The sequence below is a fragment of the Wyeomyia smithii genome, chromosome 1, assembly GCF_029784165.1.
Source record: "Wyeomyia smithii strain HCP4-BCI-WySm-NY-G18 chromosome 1, ASM2978416v1, whole genome shotgun sequence".
In the NCBI taxonomy this organism is placed as follows: domain Eukaryota; kingdom Metazoa; phylum Arthropoda; class Insecta; order Diptera; family Culicidae; genus Wyeomyia; species Wyeomyia smithii.
The window spans coordinates 163,772,368-163,785,353 of record NC_073694.1 but is presented as its reverse complement, the minus strand read 5'-3'; the positions used below and the strand labels follow the sequence as shown (position 1 = coordinate 163,785,353).

Sequence of the window (12,986 nt, the reverse complement as noted above, 5' to 3'; positions counted from 1 at the left end):
CTGTCGACGAGAATGCTCGCGTAGTAGGTGATAGAAGCTACTGGAGGATTGCAGCTCAAGACCGAGTGATATGACGACGTATTTTTGTCGCCGCAAAAGTAAAGTAAATTAATTAATATTAGGACTTTTGTGTGCCAATTGTTAGGTTTTCTTTGGTGCGAATCGGAGAGTTTGGTGCAGCTAGTCTACCGACGGCATTTGAAGTGTTTTGTAGTGTCCGCGACGGACATGTCTCCAGTTTTAACTTTGTTGAGAAATCAAACAAATAGCTTTGGTTATAGTGCTTGTATTCACCCTGACTTACTACTCTCTTAGATAAGAGTTTTCAGTCTGGAGTGAAGTTTCCGTGTGGAGGAGCCTGAGAATAAGCCCATCCCTATGTTCCTTTGATTTCGAGTGACCTACCTATGACCAACCGTTTGTCAAAGCGGACTCTGTAACCTTGCGGCTAAGTACGAAGCTCCCTCGATAAATGCCAGAACTAAGCCCGTGCGGTGATGGGCTGGAACTGATCAACTTTACGGTGCGCTTCGGGGAGATCGACTTGAACTGTCCTACAGTACGGTCGCATTTTACCAACAGCTCGAGGCTAAGTCTTAGACTACCGAGAGATATTGAAATTTTGTTTTTCGCTTTCAACAGGCAATCTTCTTGAAAGACTACCTGTTGAAACGCAAAGTAATAAATTTGTTTTTAACGTTAACGAGTGTTTAGTGAGTAAATTTGGTTTGAGATATTTCTAATTAAATTCTATAGTGAAGTGAGAGTGTAGTGAAGTTTTCCAGTTATGCCTGGAAAAAATAAAAAAGCTCGCTTTGATGCGGCTTCAAGGAAACGTGAGGCATCTCCTCCAAGTGACACTGAAATTTCGACTAACAGGTATGATATTCTTTCTTCCGTTGGGGATCAAGAAATTCAAACTTCTCATACTGAGCATATATCTGTAGGCTATTCGACTGGAGCTGCGCTTCTAGATATAGAAAAGGCATTCGACAGTGTTTGGCATTAAGGTATAATAGCTAAAATGTCAAATTTCAGTTTTCCGCTTTACCTTACAAAAATGATACAAAATTATTTAACTGACCGCACTCTCCATGTTAACTATCTAAATGGTAAATCTAATAGATTGTCTGTTAGAGCTGGTGTACCTCAGGGGAGTATCTTGGGCCCAATCTTATATAACATTGTTACTTCTGATCTTCCTGATTTACCACCAGGTTGTGAGAAATCTCTGTTTTGTGACGATACAAGCATTTCCGCAAAAGAAAAAAGCCTTCGTGTTATATGCAGTCGGCTACAAAAAAGTTTAGATATATTTTCTTCATACTTGCAGAAATGGAAGATTTCCCCTAATGCTTCTAAAACACAGTTAATTATTTTTCCTCATAAGCCAAGAGTTTCATTTCTCAAACCCACCCATAACCACATTATTAAGATGAACGGTGTGGTCTTAAATTGGTTTGATCAAGTTAAACACTTAGGGCTAATTTATGATAAGAATCTTACTTTCAAGAAGCACATTGAAAATATCCAGTCAAAGTGCAATAAGTATATCAAATGTTTATATCCTCTTATCAACAGGAATTCTAGACTTTGTCTTAAGAATAAACTGTTAATTTACAAACAACTTTTTAGGCCAGCAATGTTATATGCAGTTCCCATCTGGACAAGTTGTTGTACAACCAGGAAGAAGACACTTCAAAGGATTCAGAATAAACTTTTGAAAATGATTTTGAAGCGTCCTCCCTGGTTTAGCACGAACGAGCTACAAAGGCTCACTAATGTAGAAACATTAGAAAATATGTCAAGCCAAATAATCAACAAATTCCGACAAAAATCGTTGCAATCCTCAATTGCAACGATAAGCTCACTTTATAGTCAGTAAGATAGTTTTAAGTTTTGTTTTATTCCTTTTTTTTTTCCTTGACCAGTAGGTTTAATAATTTTCCTACAATTACATTAACTTAACTGCGAAAGCTAATAACAATCAATAATATAAAAAAGCGCACAAATACATATATATATATATATATATATATATATATATATATATATATATATATATATATATATATATATATATATATATATATATATATATATATATATATATATATATATATATATATATATATATATATATATATATATATATATATATATATATATATATATAATAGTGTTGAAATGTCACCATTTGTGGCAGAACACACAATACTAATTCGGAAGAGTTATTAGTACATAAATAAATCATTACAAACATTCCCCCCCTATTAAAAAAAAAAAACGGTGCGCTTCGGGCAACACGTCAGGTCAATTCTGGGTCAAAATCAAGCGAATGAAGAAGGGTTTCAATAGCAGTTAGGTTGGCTCCAGGTTAAAACTCGGTGAGCTGGTGGAATAAAGAAATTCGCCATTAGAAATTGTGATTTCTAGGAATTGGAATATATTTTTTGGGTTCCAGACTGAATGGTTATAATGAGAGTATCATTCAAGCCATTTTAAATTAAAAAATCCAGTTCAATTCGGAAAATCTGTTAAAATCTTTTTCTCACACGGATTACAGAAGACCAGAAAAGAATAGCTGTGGAATACGATGGTGGTTTAACACGTCAACATCGTTCCAAATTGGCAAAGAAAATGGCATGGATATTGTCCACTCAAAACAATGTTGGGCTCTTCTAAATATCCAAGGGGCCATCCACATACCACGTAGACAGATATTAACGATTTTGACCCCCCGGTGGACAACTGCCCAGAGTTCGGAAAAAGTGACAGAAGGCGAATAATAAGAGCATTCGGAGTATATTATTTTCACCTTTTTTTTCTTTTCTATCCCTCATACAGCATACTCTGACAAAAACTTTTTACCGTGCCGATAGCGGTATGAATCTCTAGTTCGTTGACTGAAGTCTCTGTTCAAAATTCTATCACCTCGCTGGATTGATAGTTGTTTTCCAATTCCTGGAGCTGAAATAACTATTAGCTATTGGTTTCTTGTAAAATGGTTTTATAGTAACACTTATTTATAGAATCATGCTCCATCCTGTACAGCTCTCAATGCTTGCTGGCAAAGCATTACTAAAAATAACACCAGCCGAATCAGTAAAACGTAAAATTAGGAATAACGGTAACTAGATTCAATTCAGTATCACTGCAAAGGGTGATAGAGAGGGCACACTATAAATTCTAACAATGTTGTATGGACCGTTCACATTACACAAACCTACCCCCCCAAACTAAAAGAAATCTGGACATCCGTGTCTCAAAAAGTATGTGGCAGCAGAAACCAAAGCATTCAAAGTTTTCAAAAATGATTCACCACACCTTTTCAAGTCAAAATTGGCTGAGTATATCTTTAACCAATTCCCTGCGGAGTGAAACCGGATTTTACCTCGAAAAATAACCATTACTCAGTAACAATATGCACAATTGACACAAAATGTATTGCATATTGTAGTTAGATCGATCTGTTCTCTTACCGTATTAAATAGTTTCCTCGTTCAAAACTGCAAGCATAATTGTTAAGCTTCAATCGAAGTTTGGGTGTCAGGTGGTGCCATACGGCCTCACCCGCCGGGAATGGGTTAATGAGGGACACCCACTAATTTCGGATAACATTCATCTGCTTCGCCCCGTCTGAAAGCTCAGAAATTTATAAACAACAAGGCGCAAGAAGCTGGTAATCATTTTTCACGGTTATTCTCCTAAACTCCTACCTAAAAAACCTAGAAAAACGACCACAGATTCTGTCTACCTGACTTCAATCAGGAAATTTCGTTTCGGCTTCCTGACATCTTAGCTGCTGCTCTACCTACATATAAAGAAAAGAGTTATGCTCTTCATCAGCCCACATGATGGTTGTAAGTTCCATTCAAATATCCAAATTTTAATTCCATTCTACTGAGAAGCTCAATAAAAAAATATTTTTCAAATATTTAATAATTTTTCACTTTTGCCGTCCTTCCACCATCATGAAATTACACTTTTTGGAGGGTAATTATACAGAAACCACAGAAAATATACAGAAACTACGGACTATTTTCAACATATTAATCAACATAAGCATTATTCGCAAGTATTGTTGAATTGTCGAAAACATTAATACAGGGATTTGCCAACCTTTTTGGATCCGCGGCCCCTTTTGCTAGACACAAAGAGTACACGACCCCCTTTGCGAAGCACAGAGAATATCGCGGCCCCCCAAAAGAATTTCAGATACAAGTTTTGCAATACGAGGCTGTGCTTTTCAGTCTCATATCGTCCTGCAAGTTTAATTTGTTTCACGTCTTGGTCCTAATACGCAGAATAGTTGAAAATCCGCTTTCACAGAAATACCTAGAAAGAATCTCAATGAGCCTCGCGGCCCCCTTTCCGGCCGTGGACCCCGATTGGGAACCACTACATTAATAAAAGCCTTACTTTGTAATATTGAAATTTTTGAATTGTTTGATGTTCGCCATGTGTTAGCTATTTTGAAAATTGGTTTATTTGCACAAATGAAATATATTATTGATTCATACACATAGGTCAGTCAAAAACCAATGGTTTAATACACTAAAGACGCTTTTCATGCGATGTAAAAACACAAGTAAATTCCGATATCCATGTAAAAGAGCGTAAATTACGAAATTTGCGTGAAAACTTCTCGTTGAAAAAGTTATGCCAGCTAAATACTAGGAAAAACTAAAGAGCGGCTTCAATTATACTTGCGAATCAAGTTAAAAATTAGAAGAAATAATAGAGTTAGGTAAAATCAATGAATATTTGTGACGCGCATTTCAGTAATTTAACCTTCTGAATAAATGATTACAAAGGCCGCGTGCATCTAAAACCCATGTATAATGAAAAAAAAAAAAACAAACAATCACATCTGTTTCATTCGGAAATAACAAATCTATGATAATAATAAACAATAAAATTCTGTTTCAAATTGAACGTTTATGTTTAACAATGCAAATTATACTATCAGTGCACAAGCAGTACTTCTGCTTCAAGCTTTCCATTTTTCTCGATAACTAATAACTTCGCAGTTTCGTAATGTAGACGAAAAATGAGTAATTTTACATCGTTAAAGAAGATGGTTTCGTCCCACCATTGATAGAATAGGTCAGCGGTTCTCTACCTGGGGTATGCGTACCCCTAGGGGTACGCGAGAGCCTTTAGGGGGTACGCGAAAGAAAATCAGTAATGGCGAACAAAGCAATTTTTTATAATACTTTATTTGTTGTTCAAACTTGCTCTTAAAACATGACTGTAGCAATCAAACAAATCACAGTTCAATTTGAAACCTTAACTAGACTACCACAACGTGATCAACTACTAATCGCTCTCACTCTGCGAGAACATTCCAAGCCAGGGAGTACAATTGATTTGGGGAATATCGCCAAGGGGTACGCGGACAAAAAAAGGTTGAGAACCGCTGGAATAGGTCAACAAAATTCACCTTAACCTTGATTCATTGATAAATTCCTTACAAATCGTTATTTACACTAATCGTATTAATAAAATTCCCAAAAAGTGAAAGTGTTAAGATTCTAGTTAACTTATTTTTGATGTCAAATATTTTGACTGATCTTGAGAGCTCTGGAAACAATGTAAATGAATGAAAAAGTTCATTCGAAAATCACAGGTTTTACTATTTTCACTGCAATAAAATGCCGTTTTTGATATTACCTTTTATGTTCAACCAGAAACCGCGTTTTGGCTAGAAGATTTTTTGAATTTTCATAGTACATTTTTTACTCTTAACGCTGTTTAAAATTCGAATATTTTGACAGCAGATAAAAAAAGTAAATTTCTGACGTGGGACTACGTCTTTGTTTTCTATACTGGTATGCATTCTGTAAAATTGGAAATGAAACTGGCAAATGTTGCGTCAGATTTCAAACGATAATAACAGCATAACCTCATGATGGATAACACTAACCAATATGTTGGTGGATAGATAAAATGTTGAACAATTTTGAAATATGCTATTTATCGTTATTTTTCATTGCAAAACGGTAAAAATCGATAAAAAGCGTCAGGGACAAATTTACGCGAACAATGAACCAATCTAATACGAGCAATCCTAGCACAGACGACATGAATAGACAACAACCATTCCCTATGATATTATCTGTATCAATATCCAAAAAAAATTAACAGAGTCTCTCCCCGTCCCAACAGGTCAATTCACGCGTTTGTAATTTTACATTTTGGTACATAACGGACAAAGTTACAGCCTGATTACAGTGTAATTAAATAGTGTATTATGAGGTAGCTCGACCTTTCATTTGACACTTTTGATTTGTGAAAATCGATTCAACCATCTCAGAAAAAAATTGTTAAGGTGGTATAAGGTTTTATCGCACATACAGAGCAATTTGCTCCATTGTGCGTCGCACGCTGTTCCCAAAGCTGCATAAACATGATTGAAATTATTTTGACCCGAAAAAAAATGATGTACCTTTATTTATTCTACATGTTGTATAAATTGCAATTTTTTGATTATCTCATCGAAAAGTGAGCAACGAATTTTATTTTTTTTTTGTTTTGTTCGGCAAAGTTGTACTACATTTTATAAGAAACAAAGAAAGTGGTTGAAAGACACCACGATTCTATCTGCCTATTAAAATCGATTTTTGTGGAGTTTTCTATAAATTGCCTATGTTTTTTCAATACAACTTTTTATAGTGATTTTCTACAATATTTTGAAGTTCCACAATGTTGTTTGCTACAATAAAACGAACAATTACTCCAAAAAAGTTTATTTTTGCCTTTCTCTTAGTAAGGTATAGCAATCACTTGCAAAACCGAAGATATAAAAGTGCTCCAAAGGACCGAATGGCATATATCACTCGAATCAGTGTGTGTGTGTGTGTGTGTGTGTGTGTGTGTGTGTGTGTGTGTGTGTGCGCGCGTGTGTGTGTGTCGGTGTGTGTGTCTGTGTGTGTCTGTCTGTGTGTGTGTCTGTGTGTGTGTCTGTGTGTGTCTGTGTGTGTGTGTGTGTGTGAGCGTGTGTGTGTCTGTGTGTGTGTATGTCTGTGTGTGTCTGTGTGTGGGTGTCTGTGTGTGTTTATACCTGCTCTGCCGCTCATGGCAAGTCCGTCCCAATTGCATTTTTGTCAATTTTGAGTTTATTTATGGAATCAATTCCTTTTTATGTCTACTTTCGATAGAACAAATATTTTTGAATACTTCGTTCTGAGGAACTATGAAAAAAATAGCAAGTCGGTTTGTCCCATAGCAAAAGTGATCGCAAGTCGGTCCCATTGCAAAAATCTTCGCAATTTAACCCCACAGCCAATAATGATTATGGAAAATGTGATATTTACCACAACTTATGGTCTTCAGGTTTAGAATTGGATGTACCAAGTGATAATCGATAGGAGGTTTGATTGAATTTTACACGTTCTAGCTCTAGCTCTAGGCTCTAGCTGATAGTACAATGTTTTCTTCAAGACAAAGTTTCCACCAGTAGCTTCTTTCAGCTGTTGGTTGTTGACAATCAACGCTTCAGGTGTGTCACTGTATTGTTAGTTAAAGCATTCTTGAGTAAATACTACTTTTCGTATTTTATCCGTATTTTATGTAAAGACGTGGGCCAGAATTGTAACATTATTGTCGTGAATTTCGTTTTGAAGAATTTGTTAGTCATATCAAATACTTCGGTACGCTACTTAACTGTTTTTTAACGTAGCAAACATTTTCCTAAGCTATATTTGTTCTTTCATATTTGCTTCCACTGCTACGTCGAAGCTGTCCGCCGTCACGAACGTGTGACCGCTCTCAGGAAAATTTAGAATAAGTTACCTACACTGATTTCGAATTTATCAGTAGTATCAAATGTAAAAACAAAATCTAATTTTATTCTGAGCGGCGCAGTTGGTACATTATGTTATGCTTCTCACAAAAAACTTGTTTAATAAGGTACGTGAGAAGGTCATTTATGAATTAACCAGCGATGGATTCATTCCATACGCAAGCTATAGCACCGCCATCGATTTGCAGTAGTTTGTTTTTCATCACCGGTCGTAGCCGGCTATGGGACTGACTTGCTATCATTCTGGCTACGTACCGTAAAAGTAATCGCATGTGAGTCCCAGCTTATGATTTTCAACAAATTTTAGTCAAATTTCGGTGTTTATACAAGTTTTATGATGTAAAAGTGTTAGATTGTCATTGCAGTACTAATTTCTGTTGATGGTTTTGATTGAAAAAGCATTTGAGTGCCAAATTCCACCCAAAGCGTTTCGATTTTCAATTGCTGTTTTCTCGTCAGCACCAAAACGCAAATGGGACGGACTTGCTATGAGCGGCAGTGCTTTGATCATTAGATTGGCCTCAACATAATTTAAATGTGGTATCGTACTATTTGGACGTTCCCGGTATCGCTCGTGAATAAATTGTTCGAAATTAAGACCCATTACTATTATTTCGCTATTTAGTGCTTAAAACTAACATTACGTCAAATTTCATATTTTATATATCAATAACAATATCAATATTTTAGAACCTAAAGAGTGAATTATACCTTTATTGGATTTAAGCATTCAATTTCTTCTTACAAAAAAAAATAGTTTGAATGAGAAAGGCTAGCTGGATTAATTTGGGTTTTATCTCTCATATTTCTTTGGTTATTGACGATTTCTATTAACACAATGCACCAATTTACTAACAGATATTTACAAAATCCGCAAATATCTGCAGATAAAACCATATCTATATGAAAGTATAAGTCAAACATCATGAATAATATAATGAATATAATAATAATGATAATGAAAAACTGACAAAAAAAGTCCTGATTATTTGAAATGTTGCTCCGTCCCAATATTTCAATTAATATTTGCTTCTATGAACTTAGACTAATTCGATGTTTCGTTAGTAGATATTTTTTGAAAAGTTTGAAACGGACATCTCTTTTAAACAATTTGTTAACCTGTTGCTTTTTTTGTATGGACCCCACTGCGACCAGTAGTTTTTTGATCTCTTGTGGCATTGTAAGGACGTTTTTGCTGTTCGCACATTTTTGCTTTTAACCTTTTTGCAGTGTTACTTATTGAGAAGTAGCCTGTTCTGTGTTGAATTGTCTTCTCCTTCAGACTTAGTAACCTACTTTCTTCCTTTTTTGACCTTATTATATCCTCCTGCAAGCTATCACTCTAACAGCGTATAACGTGCTACAGTCTATGTTATTATCGAAGCTTTAGACCAGTGGTTATTAGGTCTAAAGAGAAGTTTTGTGTGTGGAGAGCATGAGGATAAACCCATACTTAAAGGTCCTTTTGCCAACCAATGGCTTGGTTCTACAAAGATTCTAATCTATCATAATTCACTTGTCAAAGCAGACTCTGTAGCCTTGCGGCTACGAAGCTCTACAGAACCTGCTGTTAGAACCTAATAAAAAATGATGTCTTGAAAGAAAACATGCTGGTAAAGGCAACAGTACTGTATAGTACAGGTGGAGAAAGGCGCCGCTGGTCTACCATTACGGCGGTACACGATTTCTATTCGTGTGCAATCAAGAAAAAACTGCAATGTTGCTACTGAGGGTGATTGAAAGTTTATCTCATGAATATGATTCCCATGAAAACCATAAATTACTCAACAAGAATCGAACATTTTTGCAACGGTTATAAGTTATTTTTATTTATTTTTCATCTTCAATATTCACCAAATAGGCGTGACCGACATAATATCGAACGAGTAAGTTCCTAAAAAATACTAATTTGTAGAAGAGTAAGAGCCGGCGAGTGCTTATATTTTTTTTGTTTATTTACTGAGATCTATTCAGAATCTTATTTTTATATTTCAACATAGTTAGATTTTTTTTTGTTTTTAACTTTTCGAATAAAATAATATAGGTAACCGCTCCTATATTCATCTCAGTACCTATATTCATCTTATCACGCCTTTTGATCAATTTATCGTCAAATTTTACCATATTTTCAACGTAAAAGTTTCAGCCACTTGAGAAAATCGAGAAGCAAATAGATTTACTTTCAAAAATTTGTAGAAATTTGACGGTAAATTGGACAAATGAGAGAAATAAGATGAATATAGGTGCCAAACTGTTGAGATGAATAATGGAGCGATTACCCTACTTATATTAGCTGTCTTCGTAATACAGTGAATGTAATTGTTGGCGAATGTAACAAACTTGTGAAGAAAAAAAAAATGAATCTTTTTAAGCTTTAGTCCCACGTCGCCATTTCATACAACCCTAGGACTGTATACCTTGTAGTATTTTGGTTAAGGGAAAACCCTACTCTAAAAGGTCGAACAATAATGAATTTTCGTGATTTTTTTTTCGGTACTTTGAAGTATAGTATAATAAAGTATAGTTCGGGTATTTTGGCTATTCATTGAGGTTTATTTGAAGATGTATTTTGCATATCGTGAATGCAAATATAGGGAGTATTACGCTGTTGGCAGCTAGGAACGTGGATTCTCTCTCTAAATTAGTACTCGGGTGGTAAGTTTTTCTCAGCATCTATTCAACCGTCCAGAAATTGTCAAAATGGGGCCCATTTCAGTAAAAAATATTTTTTTTTTATGAAAAATTACTACTGAAAAAAATAATTGTAAAATTCAGATATTGTAAAACGGCTGTATAACAAGTTAGACAATCCATTTTTGCATGCTAAAACGAAATGCTAAGAAAAACTTACCACCAGTTGAAAAAATATGGTTTCGAGAGAAACGCTGCCAACATCGTAATACTAACTATATTTGTATCCGCGACATGCAGAATACATCTTCAAACATACCTTAATCAATAGCCAACATTTAATATTTGAAAATAATTATATTAATATTTTAAAATAATTATCATTAATTTTCAACTTTCCAGAATAGGGTCCCCCCTTAACCAAAAAAAACTTCATTTCAAATTTCGATAGAATGAATTTATATAAAAAACGTTAAAACGATGTTTTCCGCGAGAAATTGTGGAAATTTCAAATAGATATGCAAAGTAATGAAGGACGAAAATAAACTTTCGAATATACAACATTCGATCGTTATTTGCTTGGAATGATATCCGATGCAAACCAAGTGGAATTAATTACCCATTATTGTCAAACACAAAACTGATATACAACCATAAAGGCCGCTTGGTGAGCTCAAATTTTATACACACGTTTGAATAATACCTTTATTACAGCAGACACAAAATGTTACTAATGATTGCTCTGCACCGAACGTCACACAGTATAAAAAAGTACACTAAAATTCATGGCATTTCCATCCTGTTAAATATATTATATTTTTTCGCGGTGCTCTAAAAAGCAGCTCATTTGAAAGTTGATTCCGAGTCGGCAACCTGAACCGTAGATTCAATTTTCGCCAACACGTTTTTAAGTACACCCATTAGTTGGTAACACAATCCAATATTGTCACTGGTTAAAGTTGTCCAACGATATGTTGGTCCTCGTTCCAAAAAGCGAACCATTTATCACTGCCAACATTCGTACTGCCCTAGACAAGCACACACCGAATGCTCCACTGGAATTTCAATCGTCTGTCGAATTGTGGGTATCATTAGTTCAAATTTTTACCAACCGATTCCTCTTTGTCTAATCGAAGAGTGGCTCTATTTTGAGCGGCCTTCCTGAACCACCTTTCACGAAGGACAGTTAAATCAGAAAATAGTTACCTTTTCGACGCGGCTATCGCTCGACTCTGGATAGGATTCACTGAAGCAAGACTTTGCACGCCCGTGGCACCACTAATTGTTTTAATTTCCGCTTTTTTTTTTTCTACTGTTACTGCCGTGCTTTACTGTATTTCAATTTCAATTTTTATGATTTTATCCAAACGACTTTTCTGTTTGCACTTGCACTGTACATTATCCATGTTAACCTAACCGCTTGACCAATTGGGGGGCACTCACTTGACTGTTAAGCACCACCGATTGTACATCCAACACTCCACTACTGTATCCTATTTGTCCTGCTGAGGCAAAGCTAATCTTGCTCGAGTCCTGTCTTCACTCTCGTTCTGTCTGATCTGTGGCGATAATCTGGTGCCTGCTTCACTGCCGGTGGTTCAACAGCATTTACGGTCGATCCGTATCGCAGCAGTCGCTTTATATATCGGATGGCCACTTTTGCCAACTGTTGCTCTGCGCCTTTTTACGCGCGCCACCCATTCCTGCAAAAGTCACCGCACTCCCTGCCATCGTCAGCCAACCCGAAGCAACAGAAGAGGATACACGATAAACGACAACGACAGCGTCGACAGGAGGCGATGATGTTGGCTGCGCTTTTCTACGTTCTACGAGAGCGGGGAACCCGCTTCTGTCCGCCCGATTGGGTTGCTCGTCTTATTACACATTTATGCTGACTGGCGCGCGACACGGACGGAAAATGCGACACTGAAAATGAGGCTGTGAGTGCCAGCGATAACATCGTGGGCTAACTCATCACCATCGCGTGATTGCAGGCTAGACGTGGAGAGATTATCGCCGACAGCTCTGCAAGGATACTCTAAAAGGCTGTCAACTGTCGGAAGCCAATATTTTTGCGGGGATTTAAAAAACCAAAAAAATATTTAAACTGGGATTCCGGGAACTCCAGGAAGTCGTTATGCATTGCTTGCGGGTGAACTCGCATGAACTGGTTTGCTGTGGATAAATGAAATCGTGGAGATTTCGAGTGTTTTTACACTGTTCCAAACAAACAACGAACCTCGTTTGTTCCACATTAAATCATTTTATCTATCAGTCGCTGAGGCTCGGGAAAGTGCCTCCACTGAGGGCTTCAACTTACGATTTTGTTTCCACCAAACTGTAAATAATCGCATCTCATTGTTTCGGTTTTTAAAACTTTTTGCAATTTTTGGTGTCGATCATGTTCAGCAGCTTCTTCCAACTCCTGATCACTAATGGAAAATTTATTCAGAATAGAGTTTAAAACATATAATAAGTGTTCAACTGAATATTTGTCCAGCTGCTAAAAACATAGCAGTGCAAACAAAACAACGAATTGTTTATGTTT

General features: G+C 36.1%; 1 protein-coding gene across 1 annotated transcript in view; it reads right to left on the bottom strand.

Moving 5' to 3' along the window:
• LOC129717165 (helicostatins) overlaps positions 1-12,065 on the bottom strand; it is an 85,034-nt gene extending 72,969 nt beyond the window's left edge. The window contains exon 1 of the mRNA XM_055667007.1: positions 11,645-12,065. The gene's annotated coding sequence lies outside the window, so the exon portion shown is untranslated. The remainder of the gene's footprint in view (positions 1-11,644) is intronic.
• Positions 12,066-12,986: the final 921 nt, after the last annotated feature.